The sequence below is a fragment of the Mobula hypostoma genome, chromosome 18 (genome assembly GCF_963921235.1).
Source record: "Mobula hypostoma chromosome 18, sMobHyp1.1, whole genome shotgun sequence".
NCBI lineage: Eukaryota > Metazoa > Chordata > Chondrichthyes > Myliobatiformes > Myliobatidae > Mobula > Mobula hypostoma.
In genome coordinates, this window is record NC_086114.1 from 19,429,366 (window position 1) to 19,449,058 (window position 19,693).

General features: G+C 41.8%; 1 protein-coding gene across 2 annotated transcripts in view; it reads right to left on the bottom strand.

Annotated features, from left to right (window-relative positions):
- Positions 1–19,355, bottom strand: part of LOC134358170 (very long chain fatty acid elongase 5-like) — a 50,613-nt gene extending 31,258 nt beyond the window's left edge. The window contains exons 1-2 of one of the 2 annotated variants that reach the window (XM_063070171.1): positions 18,954–19,095; positions 2,996–3,046 (exon numbers count right to left, since the gene is read on the bottom strand). The gene's annotated coding sequence lies outside the window, so the exon portion shown is untranslated. Of the gene's footprint in view, positions 1–2,995; positions 3,047–18,953; positions 19,096–19,249 lie in introns of those variants that run through there. The other variant, XM_063070170.1, reaches the window with a different exon arrangement.
- Positions 19,356–19,693: the final 338 nt, after the last annotated feature.

Below are 19,693 nucleotides of genomic sequence, written 5' to 3' on the forward strand. Positions count from 1 at the left end.
TTCAGCCGCAGTCTGTAAGGAGTTTATATGTTCTCCCTGTGACTGTGTAGGTTTCCTCCAAGTCCCCTCACATTCCAAGGACATCTATGTTAGTAGGTTAATTGGTCACATGGGTGCACATAGACCATAGAAAATCTACAGCACATTACAGGCCCTTCGGCCCACAATGTTGTGCCGACCATGTAACCTACCTACAGGCTGCCTAGAATTTCCCTACAGCATAGCCCTTTATTTTTCTAAGCTCCATGTACCTATCCGAGGCTCTTAAAAGACCCTGTTGTATCTGCTTCCACCACCATGCATTCCACACACCCACCACTCTGTGTGAAATCTCTGACACCCCCCATGTACCTACTTCTAAGCACCTTAAAACAATGCCCCCTCATGTTAACCATTTCAGCCCTGGGAAAAAGCCCCTGGCTATCCACACAATCAATGACTCTCGTCTTCTTGTACACTTCTATCAGGTCACCTCTCATCAGGAGAAAAAGGCCAAGTTCACTCAACCTATTCTCATAAGGCATGCTCTCCAATCCAGGCAACACCCTTGTAAATCTCCTCTGCACTGTCTAGTATCCATATCCTTCCAGTAAAGAGGTGACCAGAACTGAGCAGAGTTGAACCCAATGGGTGTAGTTGGGTGGCAAGGTCTCACTGGGCTGGAAGGGCCTCTTACCGAGCTGTCTCTGTCTCTCTAAATAAATAAGCAAAATAAACTGTTCATTTCCCTCCGTAGATGCTGGATGACCTGCTGTGCTCCTCCAACTGTGTGTGTGTGTGTGTGTGTGTGCAGCCCCTGTTCTAGACTTGTATCTGGAGGCCTGTTAAAGTGAATGCCAGAGGTGCCTATTCAATGGCCAAATGGCTTCCGGGGGGGGGGGGGGGAGGCGGAGAGAAACTACACGGTAGCTTAGTGGTTAGCACAATGCTTTACAGTATTAGTGACCCAGGTTCAATTCCCGCCAATGTCTGTAAGGAGTTTCTACGTTCTCCCCATGATCACATGGATTTCCTCCGGCTGCTCTGGTTTCCTCCCAAAGTCCAAAGACGTAGTGGTTGGCAGGTTTGTTGTTCATTGTAAACTGTCCCGTGATTAGGCTAGTGTTAAACAGGTGGGTTGCTGGGCCAGAAGGGCCCATTCCACACTGTATATCAATAAATAAGCAAACTTGTGCTCCTATGAGAATGAGGCAAATCAATCACAGCTCAGTTCTGTGATTTAATGTAAAAGAAAACACAAGGTAAGTTTTGCCCAATTTTTCTCCCCCAGTTTCTACTAAATATGGTGGCTCATTCTGCAATACGGTTCAACAGAATTGCCAGAAATTCACCTGGATGTTTATTTTTCTGAAGACAGTCCATAATGATCTGTTATCCGCTACTGTGTAAAACAGCATTAGGTTCAACAGCATGAGAATCAAATGTGAAAGTGGTCTGGCTACAAGGTCACCATGACAGCAAGACAACCGTTCATCATTTGACACTAACAGTAGCTTTCGGACAGGGGAAATTCATCTTGTCAATTAGTTCCATTTCACAGCTAGTCTCAGGACCCCTGGCCACGTCGTCAAGGGTTAGAAGATAAATCCTGCAATGTAAGTCTAACTGTAAATTTAAGTGGTTCCTCTTGAATATGGTCCCTGCTGCAACCTTTTATAATTTTTGATGTATGGTTCCCAATGTACTGACACCTCCTGAGAACCATCGAAAACCTCTTATTCAAATGCATCACAAATTGCTATGGCAACTACCCTGCTCAAGACCCCAAGAAATTTCACAGCAATTGAAGACAGCCCAGTCTATCATGAAAACCAGACTCCCCGCCACTGACTTTCGCTACACTTCCAAACGCCTCAGGAAAGCAGCGATTGTAATCCACCCTGTCATTCTCTCCACCCCCGCCCCCCTTCCCATCAGGCAGAAGATACAAAAGATTGAAAACACGTACTACCAGGCTCAAGGACAGCTTTTACAAGAGTCTTGTATAGGCCTCTCGCGCAATAAAGCTGAACCCTTAATCTTCCAATCTATCTCATTATGGTCCTTGCACCTTATTTGTCCTCCTGCACCGCAGTTCCTCTCTAACTGTATCACTACTCTCAGTGGCTCCTTTATTTGGTACCTACTGTACCTCATAAAGTGGTCACTGAGTATATGTTTGTGGCTGTTGCTATAGCCCATTCACTTCAAGGTTCGATGTGTTGTGCATTCAGACTCTGCACACCACTGTTGTAACGCATGGTAGTTTGAGTTACTGTCACCTTCCTGTCAGCTTCAACCAGTCTGGCCATTCTCCTTTGACCTCCCTCGTTATCAAGGTATTTTCACCCACAGAATTGCTACTCACTGTATGTTTTTTTTTGTTTCTCACACCATTCTCTGTAAACTCTGGATTCTGTTGTGCTTGAAAATCCCAGGAGATCAACAGTTTTGAAGATACTCAAACCACCCCATCTGGCGCCAACAATCATTCCCTGGTCAAAGTCACTTAGATCACATTTCTTCCTCATTCTGATGTTTGGCCTGAACAACAACTGAACCTCTTAACCATATCTGCATGCTGTTATGCATTGAGTAGCTGCCATATGATTGGCTGATTAAATACTTGTATTAATGAGCAGATATACAGTGGTACCTAATAAACCGGCCACTGAGTGTATGTCCTGCATTCTGGTAATTTCCTTTGTGCTACCTCAATGTATTTGTGTGTAGAGTGCGCTGTCTGAATGGCATGCAGAACAAAGTTTTTCACTGTATCTTGATACATGTGACAATAATAAACCAATTACAGTTCTCATAACTAATGTTGATATGGCAGTTTTGGGTTGATCTCCCCAGGAAGAAATAATGATTAAATTCAGACCCTGCAGCCTAAATCCCAATCTTCCCCACATCCTTGTCTGAACTCACACAGAAGATTGGGTCAGAGTTTGAACATTCATTGTATCCTCTAATAACACATCAAGATAGTATCAAATGGGATTATGGCATTTACCTTGTAATCCTTGTATATTCACTGCATTCAATTGCCAGTTCTTGAAAGGGCCTGTAAGAAAAAAGTTTAATCAGAATTCACAAAGTCACTAGATCTGTCTCAACAGAGACTCTTCATTCTTCATACTTGATTACTTCAATCCATCCTTGTGGTTTAATTAATAATGTTGATAAGCCCCAATATCTGAAAATTCCTCCCTAAGCCTTTTAGTCAGATCTATAGAAGAATATAGGCATAAGGTAAGGAGTGCAATAGAAACAAAAACTCCAAAGTGATTCTGCAGATGCTGGAAATCCAGAGCAACACACACAAAATGCTAGAGGAACACAGCAGGTCAGGCAACATCTATGGAGAGGATTAAACAGTCAACATTTCAGCCTGAGATTTCTCATTAGGACATTTCATCATATTCAGTCCTGAATGTTAAAGGGCATCCAACAAGGAGGATTGGTTACAGGCCAAGGACAATTACAGTTTGGCATGATAGTATAGTGGTTAGCACAATGCCTTACAATACAGGCAACTCGATTTCAATTTCCGCTGCTGCCTGTAAGGAGTTTGTATGTTCTCCCCATAACTGTGTGGGTTTCCTCCAGGTGTTCTGGTTTCCTCTTATAGACCAAGGACATTCGGGTTGGTAGGTTAATTGGTTATTGTAAATTGTCCCCTGATCAGGCTAGGATTAAATCAGGGATTGCTGGGCAGCGCAGCTCAAAGGACCGAAAGGGCCTGTTCTGCGCTGCATCTCAATAAATAAATAATTAATGATAAAGACTTATAATTGAAAAGCAAACTGCATGATATATAAACAGAATTTCAAAAGAAATTGGAAATATCCCCGTATTCCTTTCATGTTTTGGCCAGTGATCTGGATTATTAGATATGATTAGCTTTATTTAAACACTGCCCTATTAAAGTCCAATTTAAACCATTTTGATGAAGGGTCATCAATCAGAAATAATAACACTGTTACTCTCCCCACAGATACAGCCTGACCTGCTGACTATTCCAGACTCTGGTTTACCAACAAAGTTTCAGATTCCATTTCTTCAAATACAATTGCACACTTGATTTCAACATTTTGGAGAAGTTTATGTAAGTATTATGGAAGGCTGTAGTCCAGGTGCAGAACATTGGGACTAGGCAGAATAATTATTCAGCATGGACCAGATGGGACAAAGGGCCTGTTTTGTGCCATACTGCTCTCTGACTTGGAACATTGGTGATGCCAGTCTGGAAGCTATTTAATACTTTTAAAATCACTTTCTTCATGCATTCCATATTATAATAATTTTCCTAGTGAACTCGGTTAAGTTTCTTGGGAGTAAATGCAAAAGGGCCCAAGTGGATATTAAGGGAGTGTGGGAAATAGGAGATCGACAATTTACGTGTGACCACTGGAAACACCGTCCAGTGAGCTAAATGCCTTAACACCAGGATTTCCAAATAATCAGATGTCATTGGAGATTTACTGTAACAAAAGCATTTCAAAGTTCAAAGTTTATTATTAAAGTAACTTTATGTATTCATATACAACCAGGAGATTCATTTTCTTGCAAGCATTCACAGTAGAACAAAAAAGTACAATGGAATTAAAAAAAACATGCAAACTACACACAAAACTACAGACAAGCAACCATGTGTTAAAGACAAAATGCAAAATATTAAAAAATAAAGAAATACTGAGAGCATGAGTTGTAGACTCCTTGAAAGTGAATTTTGTGTGGTACAGTAAACTAGTTTGAAGTTGGTACGTGTCTTCTATATAAACCATTTTTGTCTTATCAGCTCCTCCCAGCTCATTCCACGATAAAGCATCCAGTTAAAAAAATACAGCACTGGCTAGTTTTTCTGCATATTACCTCCTCTTGCCTTTCCTGTAGATTTTCACTGGGGCAGATTCCTGAGACTCTCAGTATTAGGTCTGAGAGTACAGCAGCATTGAATCATTGTGTTCTTGAAACAACACATCCATTTCCAGTTACCGGGCCATTACTAATGGACTGGGTTTAGCTAACAAGTTTTCTGTTTGAGGATAATACTTGGTTGGCTAAGTACATAAAATACCAGTAAAATACACAGTAGTTGTGTGATTTAATTTCAGTTTTAGACATGCACAGATGTAAGAATTATTGGAAGATAATTAAGCTCACTGGACTGGCACATTATAATGGCTCTTCAAAGATTTTCCCAGAGGCTTCCGTGCATAGCCTTTTATTACAGTCATGAGCTGTGCAATTTTGATGAGGCTGATAATAAGATGCCAGTGAAAGTCACTGGATCACATAAGTTATAGGTAAAGAAATACATAAGATGATCACTTTTTTAAACTTAAAAATTGCAGTTGTGACATGCTACTCAGCCCTGTTGCTCCTGTTCCACCATTTCATAAGATAAAGCTCTTCTTTTATGTCGGCTTCACTTTCCTCTACTAACCCAACCTCTGCCTTAAATATACTAAGTGAGTCACCAGGTGGGCATTGAAGAGCAGAGACCACCAGCCCTCTGGCTGAAGTATCACTCATCTCAGCCCTGAATAGTTAATCCATTATTTTGACAGAAAATGCCCCTGGTTCTAGACACCATTGCCAGAGAAATCATCATCCCTCAATCTACCCTGTCAAGCCTCTTAATTTTGCACACTTCAATCAGTTCTCTTCAATTCTCTGGTCTCTAGGTGTCCTCTCTCCCCAGAGGACATCCCTCCCGCATCAAGAGTATCCACATGAGACACTGCCTCAACAAGACAACATGTATCACGTGTATCACCAAAGATTCTTGCCCTTTTCTCACAGCAACTATCGGACAGGAGGCACAGAGGCCTGAAGTTCCACACCACCCGGTTCAAGAACATTTGTTTCCCTTCAACTATAAAGTTCTTGAAACAACCTGTACAATCCTAATCGTCACCACAGTATAGCAACACTATGACCACTCCGCACTACAATGAACTTTTTTTTTGTCCTAATTGTGTACTTTTGTGTACAATGTTTCATTTATGCTTTTCTTACTCTTGTTGTAATGTGAACAAAGTCACTAAGGAGACACTGAATCTAGTGGATACTTTTATTCAACAAAATGAGACACTCTTGGAGGCAGAGGCCTCCCAACTCAATATTACATGACATTTTTATATGCTAAAGATCAAAGGTAACAGCAGGACAATTCTACAGTTACAATGTATCTACAATGCTTCCTTTGAATTACATGTAGTTTTCACACACCTCCGTCTTTGCACCCACACTCCCGACACCCTAATGAATGTTAATCAGGATTGTCTGGTTTGCCAACAGCTCTGGGAAACCTATTGTTAGGGCTACATTTTAAATTCGATCTACAATCCATGTTTATGCCTGAAAATTGATTGCTGCTGAAGTAAATATTTGCTATATACCCTAACTCCAGAATATGCCCTAACACTACATGCCTGTGATGCTATTGCAAGTATGTTTTTCATTGCACCTGTGCATACATGTACTGAAGCAGTAAACTTGACCCGACCCACCATCCCCCAGCTATAGACCTGGTGAATCTCCACTACACTACTGCTCAGTATCATTCTTTAGGTAGGGAGACCAGATCAGTACACAAAATTTCAGTGTCGGTCTCATCAGGGCCTTATCTGCAGCTGGAACAAGACGTCTCTCTTCTTGTTCTCAAATCCTCTTGCAATAAAACAAAACCTCATTTGCCTTGCTAGTTGCTTGCTGAACCTTCAGGTGACGAGTGAAGGACACCCATATCTCACTGAACACCAGTGAACACCAGTCTCACAATTTTAATCAGCTTTGTTATCGCTGACATAAGGTCGTGAAATGTGCTGATTTGTGGCAGCAGTACATAAAAATTACTGTAAATTACACAAAGAATATATAAGAAATAAACAGTTCAAAAATAGAGCAAAATAGTGAGGTAGTGTTCACTGGCTCATGAATTGTTCAGAAATCTGATGGCAGAGAGGAAGAAGCTACCGTAAAACCCTGAGTGTGTGTCTTCAGGCTCCTGTACCTCCTCCCTAATGGTAGCAATGAAAGGAGGGCATGTCCTGGGGGGTGAGGATAATAATGGATACCGCCTTTCAAAGATGCCTTCAATTCTGGCGATGCTAGTACCCAGTATGGAGCTGGCTGAATTTAAAACCATCTGCAGCTTTTTCCAGCCCTGTGTTTTGGAGCCTCCACAGCAGCTGCTGGTACAACCAGTCACAATGCCCTCCATGGTACATCTGTAAATATCTGCACGAGTCTTTGGTGATACATGTACCAAATCTCCTCAACCTCCTAATGAAATATGGCTGCAGGCATGCCTTCTTCACGACTGCATCAATATGTGGACCCAGGATAGATCATCAGAGAGGATGACACCCAGGAACATGAAACTGTTTACTCTTTTCACTGATGATCCCTTCCACGGGAACTGCCCTTCCCCTTCCTCAAGTCCACAATCAGTCCTTGGTCTTACTGACTTTGAGTACAAGATTGTTGTTGTAACACCACTCAACCAGCCAATCAATCTCACTCCAGTACGTCTCCTTGTCACCATCTGAGATTCTGCCGTCAATGTTTATGTCATAGTCCCCTGGTTTGCTTATTTTTCTACTTGCGACAAGCTTTGACTGTACAGTTCCAACACCATATACAAGTTTGCTGATGACACCACTGCTATGGGCTGTATTAGAGGTGGTGATGAATCAGCATACAGGAGGGAGACTGAAAACTTGGCTCAGTGGTGTAATAACAACAATCTCTCACTCAATGTCAATAAGACTAAGGAGCTGATAGTAAACTTTAGCAGAGGGAAACCAGAGGTCCATGAGCCAGTAATCATCAGATCAGAGGTGGAGAGGGTCAGTAACTTTAAACTCCTGACTGTCACTATACCAGAGGACCTGTCCTGTGCCCATCATATAAATATTATTGCAAAGAAAGCACAACAGCACCTCTACTTCCACAGGAGTCTGCGGAGATTCGGCATGTCATCAAAACTCTTGGCAAACTTCTATAGATGTGTGGTGGAAAGTGTGCTGACTGGCTGCATTACAGCCTGGTACCGGAACAGTAATGGCTTTGAGTAGAAAATAATACAAAAGGTAGTGGATTCGGCCCTGTATATCACGGATAAAATCCTCCCAATCATTGAGCATATCTACATAAAACATTGCCATAGCTTCCATCATCAAAGATCGTCACCACCCAAGCCATGCTCTTTTCTCACTGCTGCCATCAGGTAGAAGACACAGGTGCCTGAGGATTCACACCACCAGCTTCAAGAACTACCCCTCAACCATCAGGGTCTTGAACAAAAGGGGATAACTACACTCATTTAAGGACTCTGTTACATTGTTATTTCATGCTCGTTATTTATTTATACCTGCATTTACACAGTTTGCTTACAGTTTATAGTTCCTGAGGGTTAGTTACTATTCTATACATTGCTAAGAATGAACGAGAATCTCTGGGCTGTACATGGTGACATGTATGTACTCTGATAATAAATTGTACTTTGAACTTTTCTTTAGTTAAAACATAGCTAAGGAAGTCAAAATCATTTATGCCTTTACTAAAGAATATCTGGAATCTAAAAGTAAAATTGTATTTCTTCTGTTGTTGCTGTATTTGTATTTGCAGCCCCTTTCTATCACTGAGTGAACTGGATGACACTGCTTCAGTCGGAAATAATTCAGCTCAGGTGGTTGAGTTGTTCTGCGATCTTGGCAATTGATTTGCAAACACTTCGTCATCGTATGAGAAGACATCGTCAGTGTGCTGTTGATTGTGATGTGCCTTCTGAATGTTTGGCCTTTATATACTTTTCAATGAGCTGATTCAATGTCATTTCAGAAACTCAGTTGTGATGTGGGCAGTTTCCAAAATGATATTGAATCAACTGATTGATAAATATATAAAGGCCAAACATTTGGAGGACACACAATTAACAGCACACTGATGGCATTTCACTGATTGGTGACCGAATGTTTGTAAGTAAATAGTCAACATCGGAGAACAACTCAACCCAACCATGGTTTCAGTATTACCAGTTGGAGGGGTTCTATTCCTTTCCTTAATGCAAAGTTATGAATTATTGAAGATAAAATTTCAATCAATCTTCCAATGAATGACAGACTAGGAGCTTGAACTCATGGAGAGGTGTGCACTATCAGTGTTCTTATCCCTGTTAGTGCAGCTACGTTCCAACTCACTTAATGTTGTTTAAGACTTTCCAGGCTCACACCTGACATCTTGTGGCCACCTTGTCACAGGCTTTATTAAAAAAAGTCAACAAGGACCTGCCTCAGCACATAATTTAAGACAAATCATTCAATAGTCCTGAAGGCTCTTCACTTTCCATGAACAAGAGGGGATTTAACTGAAATGTATAAAATTCTCTGAGGGTTTAACAGGGAAAATAGCTGCAGGGATCACAGTCCAAAAGAGGGGATCAGCCATTCATGACTGGTAAGAATAAGTTTAATCATGGGGTCATATAGCATAGAAACCAGCCTTTTCGGTCCAACTGGTCCATGCCGAACAAGATTCCAACTCCGCTTCTCATTGCCTCAAGAAAGCAACCAACGTAACCAAAATCCCTTCCCACCCCAAACATTCTCTCTTCTATCCCTCTGTCATAAGACTTGAACAAACCTCATATTAAAAATACAGGAAAGTCTGCAGATGCTGTAAATCCAGAGCAATACACACACAAAATGCAGAAGGAACTCAGCAAGTCAGGTCGCATCTATGGAGAGGATTGAATACTCAACAATTTTGGGTCATGGGCCCTTCTTCAGGACCTCATACTGTATATTGATAAAGATGAATTCTACCTCTTCCTGCTCCTTGTAACTTACTGTCTGCCTACACTGTACTTTCTCTGTAACTATAACACTATATTTTCCATTCTGTTACTGCTTTCCCCTTTGTACAACCTCAGTGTACTAAACCTCAGTGAAATGATCTGTATGGGTGGCATGCAAAACAAAGTTTTTCACCGTACACCAATAAACCAATTATATAGAAATAGAAATAAAAATCAAGAAAAGGCTCTCTTTCCATCTGAGAAAATTCTGACATTAAAACCAGTTGATGGTTGCCATCATTTATAGCGTTTAAGCGTACATTTCACGCCGCAGTTTCATCCTGTTCCAGAAGAGGAGGATTACATTGACAACTGAACAACCAGGCTTCCATTAGATATGAAGTAGGAACCACAGGAAACACAAATGGTAAGAAGTAAAAACAAAAAGAAATGTCAATAGGAATTCTCATCATTTTCAAGCCTGTCAAACTTCTCCACTCTCCCAACCATTAGCTTCCTCTAGCCCTCCATGACTTAGAAACATCTACACTCAAAGAATCCTGGCCTCCTGATCATTCCTAAGTGTAATTTGCTCCATGACTGGCAGATAGATCTTTTCTCCAAGCCCTGGGGGAGTCATATAGCATAGACATCTGCTTCTTTGGTTCAACTGGTTGATGGCGAGCAAGATTCTGTCTCCACTTCTCATCGCCTCAAGAAAGCAACCCCATAACCAAACAGCCTTCCCACCCCATTTATTCTCTCTTTTTTCCCCCTCCCACTGGGCAGAAGATACTTCAAAGCTGGACTCTCTGGGACCATAACAGCCAGGAGGTCATAAGATGTCTCCTTCATTGATAGTCGACACAGGAGTAACGCAGTGTAGGAGCACAGGGACGGGCAAAAAAGCTACACCAGGGGATTTGTTAGGGTAATTAATTTCCTGAGGAGACTGAGGTCCTTTAACATCTGCCGGACGATGCTGAGGATGTTCTACGAGTCTGTGGTGGCCAGTGCTATCATGTTTGCTGTTGTGTGCTGGGGCAGCAGGCTGAGGGTAGCAGACACCAACAGAATCAACAAACTCATCCGTAAGGCCAGTGATGTTGTGGGGATGGAACTGGACTCTCTGACGGTGGTGTCTGAAAAGAGGATGCTGTCCAAGTTGCATGCCATCTTGGACAATGTCTCCCATCCACTACATAATGCACTGGTTGGGCACAGGAGTACATTCAGCCAGAGACTCATTCCACTGAGATGCAGCACAGAGCGTCATAGGAAGTCATTCCTGCCTGTGGCCATCAAACTTTACAACTCCTCCCTTGGAGGGTCAGACACCCTGAGCCAATAGGCTGGTCCTGGACTTATTTCCTGGCATAATTTACATATTACTATTTAACTATTTATGGTTTTATTACTATTTAATTATTTACAGTGCAACTGTAACGAAAACCAATTTCCACCAGGATCAATAGAGTATGACTACTACTACTTATTTTGTATCCAGTGCAGAAAGTTTTCTTGCATAAGGTTGTTCGAGATGGCATGGGAGCACGGTTCACTCATAGATTCTTGGTGTATTGTTCTGGTCAGCTGGTTATAAGAAGTTGTCATTAAGCAGAAAGGGGTACAGAAAAAGGTGCACGGTAATGCAGTGGTTAGCATTACACTATTACAGTGCCAACGACCCGGGTTTAATTCCGCTGCTATCTGTCAGGACTTTGTACGTTCCTCCACGACCATGTGGGTTTGCTCGGAGTTAGCAGGTTAATTGGTCACATGGGTGTAATTAGGCAGTGTGGGCTCACTGGGCCAGAAGGGCCTGTTTCCGTGTTGTATCTCTAAATAAAGTAAATAAAAATTAAATAAAGTCTGTGTTGGACTTCACTTTTAGGATTTTATCTTTTATGGAAAAGGACAGCCAAGGGGAGCGGTGACCTGCACTCAGACTAGCTCCTCACGCACATCCCAGGCACAGGAAGAACGTGGTTTCCCGCCCATTCAGTGCATCAAGTCAGAGCAGATGTAAAAGTGGGCCCCACTCTAATTCTTGCTGCCTGCAGGCCAGAATGTCTTTAGAATCTTAAATAAGATTATTTTCATTAAGTTTTTTTTTACTGCTTAAATAATACTGAGTGGGTGGACAGAATTGCTCTGTGATGGACTGTATAACTGGTAGATTGGGTAATGGGGTCAAAGGTAGCTGCCTTTAGGTGTTCCCTCACACATTGTATTTCCAGTATCTGGGACACTTGGAGCGGATGTCCAATGAGGAAGAAACAAAACAACTTCACTGTAATAGCAAAGTTTGACATATTAGGTTTCATTTCCTATTTCCAAGCACTTTACTTCAAGGCTGCTGCCTGTAACACCCTAATCTATACACGTACACAGAAATCCTGTCTTAGGTTACACAAAAGACCGCAGACAGTGTAATCCAGAGCAACATACAAAAACTCTGGATAAACGCAGTGGGTCAAGCAGCATCTATGGAGGGAGATGGACAGTTGTCATTTGGGGTTGAGACCCTTCATCTGGATATACTGTACACACAGTGGTCACTTTATTAGCTACACTTGTACGCCTACTCGTCAATGCAAATACCTAATCAGCAACTCAGTGCATAAAAGCATGCAGACATGGTGAAGAGGTTCATTTGCTCTTCAGAGCAAATATCAGACTGGGGTTAGAAGTGTGATTTAAGTGACTTAGACTAAAAAATGATTGCTGGTGCCAGATGGGGTGGTTTGAGTATCTCAGAAACTGTAGATCTCCTGGGGATTTCACACACAAGGGCCTCTAGAATTTACAGGGGATGGTGTGAAGAACAAAAATGAATCCAGCGAGTGGCAGTTCTGATGAGCAAACTGCCTTGTTGATGAGAGAGGTCAGAGGAGAATGACAAGACTGGTTCAAGCTCACAGGATGGCCACAGCAACTCAGGTAACCACACACAACAATGCCAGGGTGCTCTGAATGCACAGGGTGTTGAACCTTGGGAAGTGGATGGGCTGTAGCTGAAGAGCATAAACTTACACTCAGTGGCTATTTTATTAGTTGCAGGAGACGCCTGCTACTGTCTGACCTGCGGAGTCCCTCCAGGGCTTTGTGTGTCGTCCCTGCTTCAGGTTACTTTGCTTTGCAAAGGAAAATGGATATTGCATGAAGAAAAATGAGCACCTTGTAGTCAAGTAGTTTGTGTTACGGAAGTGAAACTGCAATAAAAGTGTACTGTTACTAAAATAAAAATGAATAAACCAATACAGGGGTGGTAAATTAAATTACATTAGTAAATTGTTTTATTATTGCCACATAGCCTGAGGTGCAGTGAAAAACTTTGGTTTGTGTGCCATCCAGACAGATAATTCCAAACACAAGTGTATCGAGGTAGTACAAAAGGAAAAGCAATAACAGAATGCAGAAAGGAGAACACAAGGGGAAACTTCTGCATGCCGAGGGCTGTGGAACGAGCTGCCAGCACAAGTGGTGCAAGTAAGCTTGATTTCAAAGTTTAAGCGAAGTTTGACAGGTACTGGGATGGTAGGGGTGTGGAGGCCTATGGTCCCGGTGCAGGTCAATACAAGTAGGCAGTTTAAATGGCTTTGGCATGGACTAGATGGGCTGAAGGGCCTGTTTCTCTGCTGTACTTTTCTATGACTCTAATAGTTCAAGAGGAAGTGCACAGCAGGAAAACAATAAGGTGCTAGACCATAATTTTATGTTCAGACCATGGATTTTGAGTTCAAGAGTCCATCTAATCATACTAGGGACTGTTCTATCGTCTTATAACAGTGGCATAGAAGCTGTCCTTGAGTCTGGTGAGGTAGTTTATGCACTGGTATTCCTCAATGATCAATAAGTAATGCATCTGTTTAAATGGGCCCTCTAGAAATGGTCAAATTCCTGTTTCCACACACTGTCTGAATACACATTTTACGTAAAATCTGATGGTCTGGGGCGGTGCGAAAATCAAACTGATGGCTAAGTTTTAAAGGAATTTACATAGCACTTTTCCCAGATGGTTATACTTAGGTGGATGGTCTGAATAGTTGCTTAACACTGAATAAATATCAAATATTAAAAACAAAGAATGCTAGGATTAGTCAGCAGGTCAGGCTGCTGCTGTGGAGAGAGAAGCAGACATAATATTTCAGATGATGATCTTTCAACAGAATATTGAGTTTTTTTCCATGTACGAACATCAGACCTTTGAATTTATAATATTATAGGAATTCAATTGTATGTAGGGGTGTCCATAAGTCATTTGTAATTTACCAAAAATCTATTTTATTCCAAGAATCACTTTCCTCTGCCATTAAATCCGAAACATAATCACATCTTTTAGGATGATGTTATTTTCCATTTTGAGTTTGTACTATGAAATAGACATGGTGAAAATTCTGGAAATGATTAAGTCTGACAGTACTTCTTGGGAGAAAAAAAACAAAACTGACATTTCAATATTCTCCCTGAACTCAATGGTTACGAATCTGAAATATTAACTCTATTTCTTTCTCTTTAAGTACTCCTGACCTGTTTTGTTGTGAATGCTCAACAACCACTGGTTTTGTACTCCAATGGATGTGATTGATTAGAAACTGCACCTGACTGAACCAATTCTTGAGTGTAAGGTGTGCTTGGAGAAGATTGTATCTGTTTTAATTTAATTGCACCCATTTCTGCCAAATGTCGATCCTTTGGAAAACTGGATTACAAACGAGTCCCTCTAGAATGGGTGTACATTATCAGTAAATAAAAACCAAGAAAAAGATTAAAAATGCCGATTCTGGAATCTGAAACAAAAGCAGAAAATGCTCTAAAAATCTAAACTGATCAAGCAGCATCTGTAGAAAAGGAAATAATCAGCAACTCTTGTAATGGGAAAGAGAGAGTTACAGGTTAGTTTTTGGTAGGAGAGAAGATGAAGGAGGGATGTGCGGAATAAAGGCAATGTCTGTGATAGGATGCATCAAAATGGCTTAATGCAGTAATTACTGGCACCTTAAGCTTCTTAGTCTGTGTAGTGTGTTGTAAATGCTAAGGTTGTGAGATATGCCAGATCCCTCTCTTATTGAAAGTTCACTTGTATCCTTCTTCCACAAAGATCCAACAAAGGACTTCAGACCCAAAATGTTGACTGGCTCTCTTTCCATGAATGCTGCCTGACCTGAATTACTTTCAACAGTGGCCATTTAAAGTCCCATCATCACTACGTGTGGCAATTATTTCTTCACCTCTAACTGAAATTAGCACCAAAATGTACTGTACAATTTAAAACCAATGTTCTTCAGTCACTGTCAAACAGGGAGCAGTCCTTGTAATCAAGCATCACCCATGCATGAATTAGTGCATCCCCATTGGCACTTCCGTACTTGGTTGCCTGCCTGCCTGACAGATTATTGATTAGGTATAGGGAATCAGTGCCTGGAGCAACTTCTCCCTGCAGAAGTTACTGCTGCATTGTGACCTCATCTCAGTGTTTCGGGACGCAGCTGGAGGATGGTGGACATGTGGGGATGGGGAGAGGGTGTGGTAAGATGCAGTGATGACACGCCTCTTCTCTTCACTTCCCTCGGGGCAGCCAGTTGATGAAGCTGGCACGGAGGGCGTCCCGTAAGTTTCCTGCACATCTCCCATAATCACTGGTGGCAAAGACTGCACAGTATCTCTGCTATCCTAATGACGTTGGGAATTGCACTAGGCACGTTGTAGCACACCAAAATAATAGAGGGAAACATCATAATTTTTTCATTAAAGTAACTTATTTATATTTTTCAATGACATCCAATTGGACATTAGGGAAAAATACAACATTCATTTCAAAATACCGAGTCACAGAGCTCAGAATCAGGCCCTTCAGCCCAACTGGTCCATGCTAACCAAATTGTTAGCCCAAGTTTGGCCCATATTCCCGTAAACCAGGGGTTCCCAACCTGGGGACCATGGATCCCTTGCTTCATGGTATATTGATCCATGCCGTAAAGAGGGTTGGCAACCTCTTCCCTAAACTTGTTCTATCCATATACCAGTCTAAAAGGCTTTTAAACACTTTAATTGGGCCCATCTTCAAAGGGTCCCCTAGCAGCTCCACAAACTCCTATGTGGAAGTACCTGTCCCTCAAGTCCCTTTTAAATCTTTCAGATTCAGAGCAGCTTATTGTCAAATATGCCAGGGAACAATGAAATTCCTCACTGGTGTGCAGCTCACAAACTAAACAGTGCACCTATAGTAATAAATATAACAATAAATACAGAGCTGACTGCAAAAGAACAGAATGGTGCAAAGGGTATAGTGCAATCTCCAGCAGTGTAAAAAGAGTACCAGACACAAAATGCTGGAGGAAGTCAGCACATCAGGCAGCATCTATGGAGAGGAATAAATGGTCAACATTTTGGGCTGAGACTCTACATCGGGATTGGAAGGGAAGGGGGCAGAGCCAGAATGAGAAGATGGGGGCACTGGAAGTGGTAGGTGATAGGTAAGACCAGTTGAAGGAGAAGGTAGGTGCATAGGGAGGGAGGAGGAAATGAGAAGCTGCAAGGCTCTGCAAAAAGATATGCAAAAGCAAAAATAATCAGGAGAGGTAAGAGTCCGAGAACATGGAAGTGGATGTGAAAGAAGTGATTGGTTCAGCTCTCACCTTAAATCTGTGTCCTATAGACTCCCTTACTCTGGGAAAAAGACTGTGTCCATCCACCTTATCTACATCTTTCATGATTTTACAAGGTCGCCCCTCGGCCTCCTAGGCTCCAGGGAAAAATGCTCCAAGCTCTCAGGTCCTCCAGTCCTGGTAACATCCTCATGAACTTTTAAATACATTTATTTATTTAGAGATACGACATAGTAACAGGACCCTCTGGCCCAATGAGCCCACACGGTCCCATGTGACCAATTAATCTACCAACCTGTATGTCACCGGACTGTGGGAGGAAATCAGAGCGCTTGGAGGAAACCCACACGGTTCTGGGGAGAACAGACAAACTGTGGGAAGAAACCCACGTGGTTATGGGGAGAACAGACAAACTGTGGGAGGAAACTCACACGGTTATGGGGAGAACATACAAACTGTGGGAGGAAACCCACACGGTTATGGGGAGAACATACAAACTGTGGGAGGAAACCCACACGGTTATGGGGAGAACATACAAACTCTTTGCAATTACGGTGGAAATTGAACCTAGGTCTCCAGCACTGTAACAGTATTACATTAACTGCCAGGTTAACACACATCCTCTTTTCCGCACCTTTTCCAACTTAATGACATCTTCCTTCAGTTGGGCGACCAGAACTGTTCACAATATACAAACAATTTAAAACAACTTTTATACGAACTCCAGTTACTCAAAAGAAGTGCTTTTAACATTATGTAATCTGCAGTCAGTGTGGCCAAGGATAACATCAATGTGCCCACTGTTGATACAAGAGATAACACTATGACATGCACAGGATTAGGTCACAGAGAACCTTAGAAAGATTTAAATGCCTGTTATGGCTTGAAAAATTATGAACATTAAATATCATTTCAGAAAAGCAACTTAGTTTAGAATTTTAATCTATTGGGCAACATTTTTATCGTGGGTATTGTATTACTTCAACAAATTTAATTATTGCAACACTGGGAACAGAAGGTGCCCTTCTGTTATAGAAATTCTGTCATAAGCCTCAGGGACATGGATTCTCTGTGTGGAGCAGCACAAGGAAAAATCAATGGATTCCAGTTAATTGGGTCATTGGTTAACAGACGCTTATTTGAGACAATGCTTAAAGAAAATTAGTCAGCAAAATTGCCAAGATTCCCTTCATTTATTTGGAACACTATGCTGCTTAACTGGGGCAGAAGACTGTTGCCAAACATTTTCTAACTAGTGTCAGTCATATGGCCGTTAGACACTACTCTGAGCTTAGAGCAAACAGTTCTTAAATAGAGTCACTTGTGTGTTTGTATTCCGAAAGTAGTGATTTTGTCACAGACAGTTGGCGAGTAATAATCTGTGCTGATTTGTTACTCTGTTAAATGATAATTTGTCATTTTTATACCTTTTAAACTATTTCCATGAAACTTCTGCTAATTGGGGCACCTGCTTAATTGGGCCAAAATGTACTGGCCTGGATTTGTCCAAATAAATGGAATCCACTGTAATACCTTTGCCCAGACACTTAAAGGAAATACATTACCACTAAAAGGCTACAGGTAGGAAATTCATATTAAACATAGTTGCTAAAATTATGCTCTTTTAACAGATGTTATCACGTTCAGGTGTGATTATGATAAAGAGCTATATTTACAATCTCCATATATGTATATAACTTGGCAGCATAGTTACACAAATTGGTGTGTTGCCCATTTCAGCGTACAGATACATAAGAAGATTATGCTGCATACTTTAGGATGCAATTGAATTTAATTGATAACTGTATTTATATTAAACACTCCATTATTCTGGCTATCATCTCCCCCTCCTTTCCACTCCCGATGAAGGGTCTTGGCCTTTTCCATAGATGCTGCCCGACTTGCTGAGTTCCTCTAGCATGTTACTCCGCTTTCCAGCACCTGCAGAATCTCTGGTGCTTATATTACCCACTGCAGATTCCTTCATCACGCCCTCATCAACATGAAAGTTGCAAACCAGCTCTTTAACGTCCTGTTCGTCTACATGGCTAGAACCTGACTAAGCTAAATCCAACCCTATCATGCTACCAATGACTAGTTTTTGCTAGATTTGGCTGAACCATTTGGAAGCACCTTGGCTTTATTGCTTCAACTATAATCTCGTTTCACTAAACGTGTTTACACTGAGTGTGACCTTGAGATAAATCCGCCACTTTTATCTACATCAAATAATTCTGGATATCATGAGGTTCAGAACCTAGCAACTGAGAAGGTGTCCAAGGTGATCGACCGAGTGAGCTTTTACTCTCAGCAGAGCACTTGTTTTGTTTTAAATAAAGCAGCTGGTGTCCGTTTACGTTGAATCAATTAGGCAAAGCGTACTGGGAGTGTAAATTATAGACACTAGAAGTGTACAGTATTGACAGAAATGTCTTGTAGGATGGGAAAGAGGCGAGAACTTCTCTGCAGGTAGAATAGCTTCTCAGCACTCATTCAGCTCATTTGGCCCAGCCCCCAGATTCATCAGGTACTAAACAAAACCCAGGACCTACCAGACCAGATCACAGAAGGTGAGGCACACTTAACCGCAGATTCTTTTAGCACAGGACACAACAATCCTTTCGACAAACATGCAAACGTTTGAACGGTGCTAAATTTCCCAGCTCGTTTCAAACTTTATTTTGCAAGCTTGTCCGGCGTAGCGTTCCCGGTGAGATCATTTTGCGATCTTTGTGTGGGAGCGATCCAGGCGTGAACTAGCGACGCCCAAGAACAGAAAGTAAACGTGCTTGCCTGTTTTACAAGAGATAACATTCCTGAAGTCACAAAGCAACGGAGCAAAACTTACGATAAGAAACGATTTTGTGCCCGAGACTGTCTCTCGCGGCCTCCTATAACCACGTATCTGTTTGTGATTCCCGGAACAAATCTCTCCGGCAATCCGTGACGTTCAGTCGTTTTTCCAGAAATGAACCAATCAGATGTGAAACGGAATTAAATTTACAAAAGAGCGCCAGAATCTCCTAAACAATCTGAGGACGGGGGATTTCAGCATCTGCAGAATTTCTCGTGTTTATGGGGAAGGAGACTGGTGCGGTGGTAAAGTGGGGAACATTTAACCGGGAACTACAATTAAGTTGTACTACGCGACTCCCTTGTGCATTCACCCCCCCACCCCCCATCCCTCCCCACTGATCTCCCTCCTGGCACTTATCCGTGTAAGCGGAACAAGTGCTACACATGCCCCTACACTTCCTCCCTTACCACCATTCAGGGCCCCAGACAGTCCTTC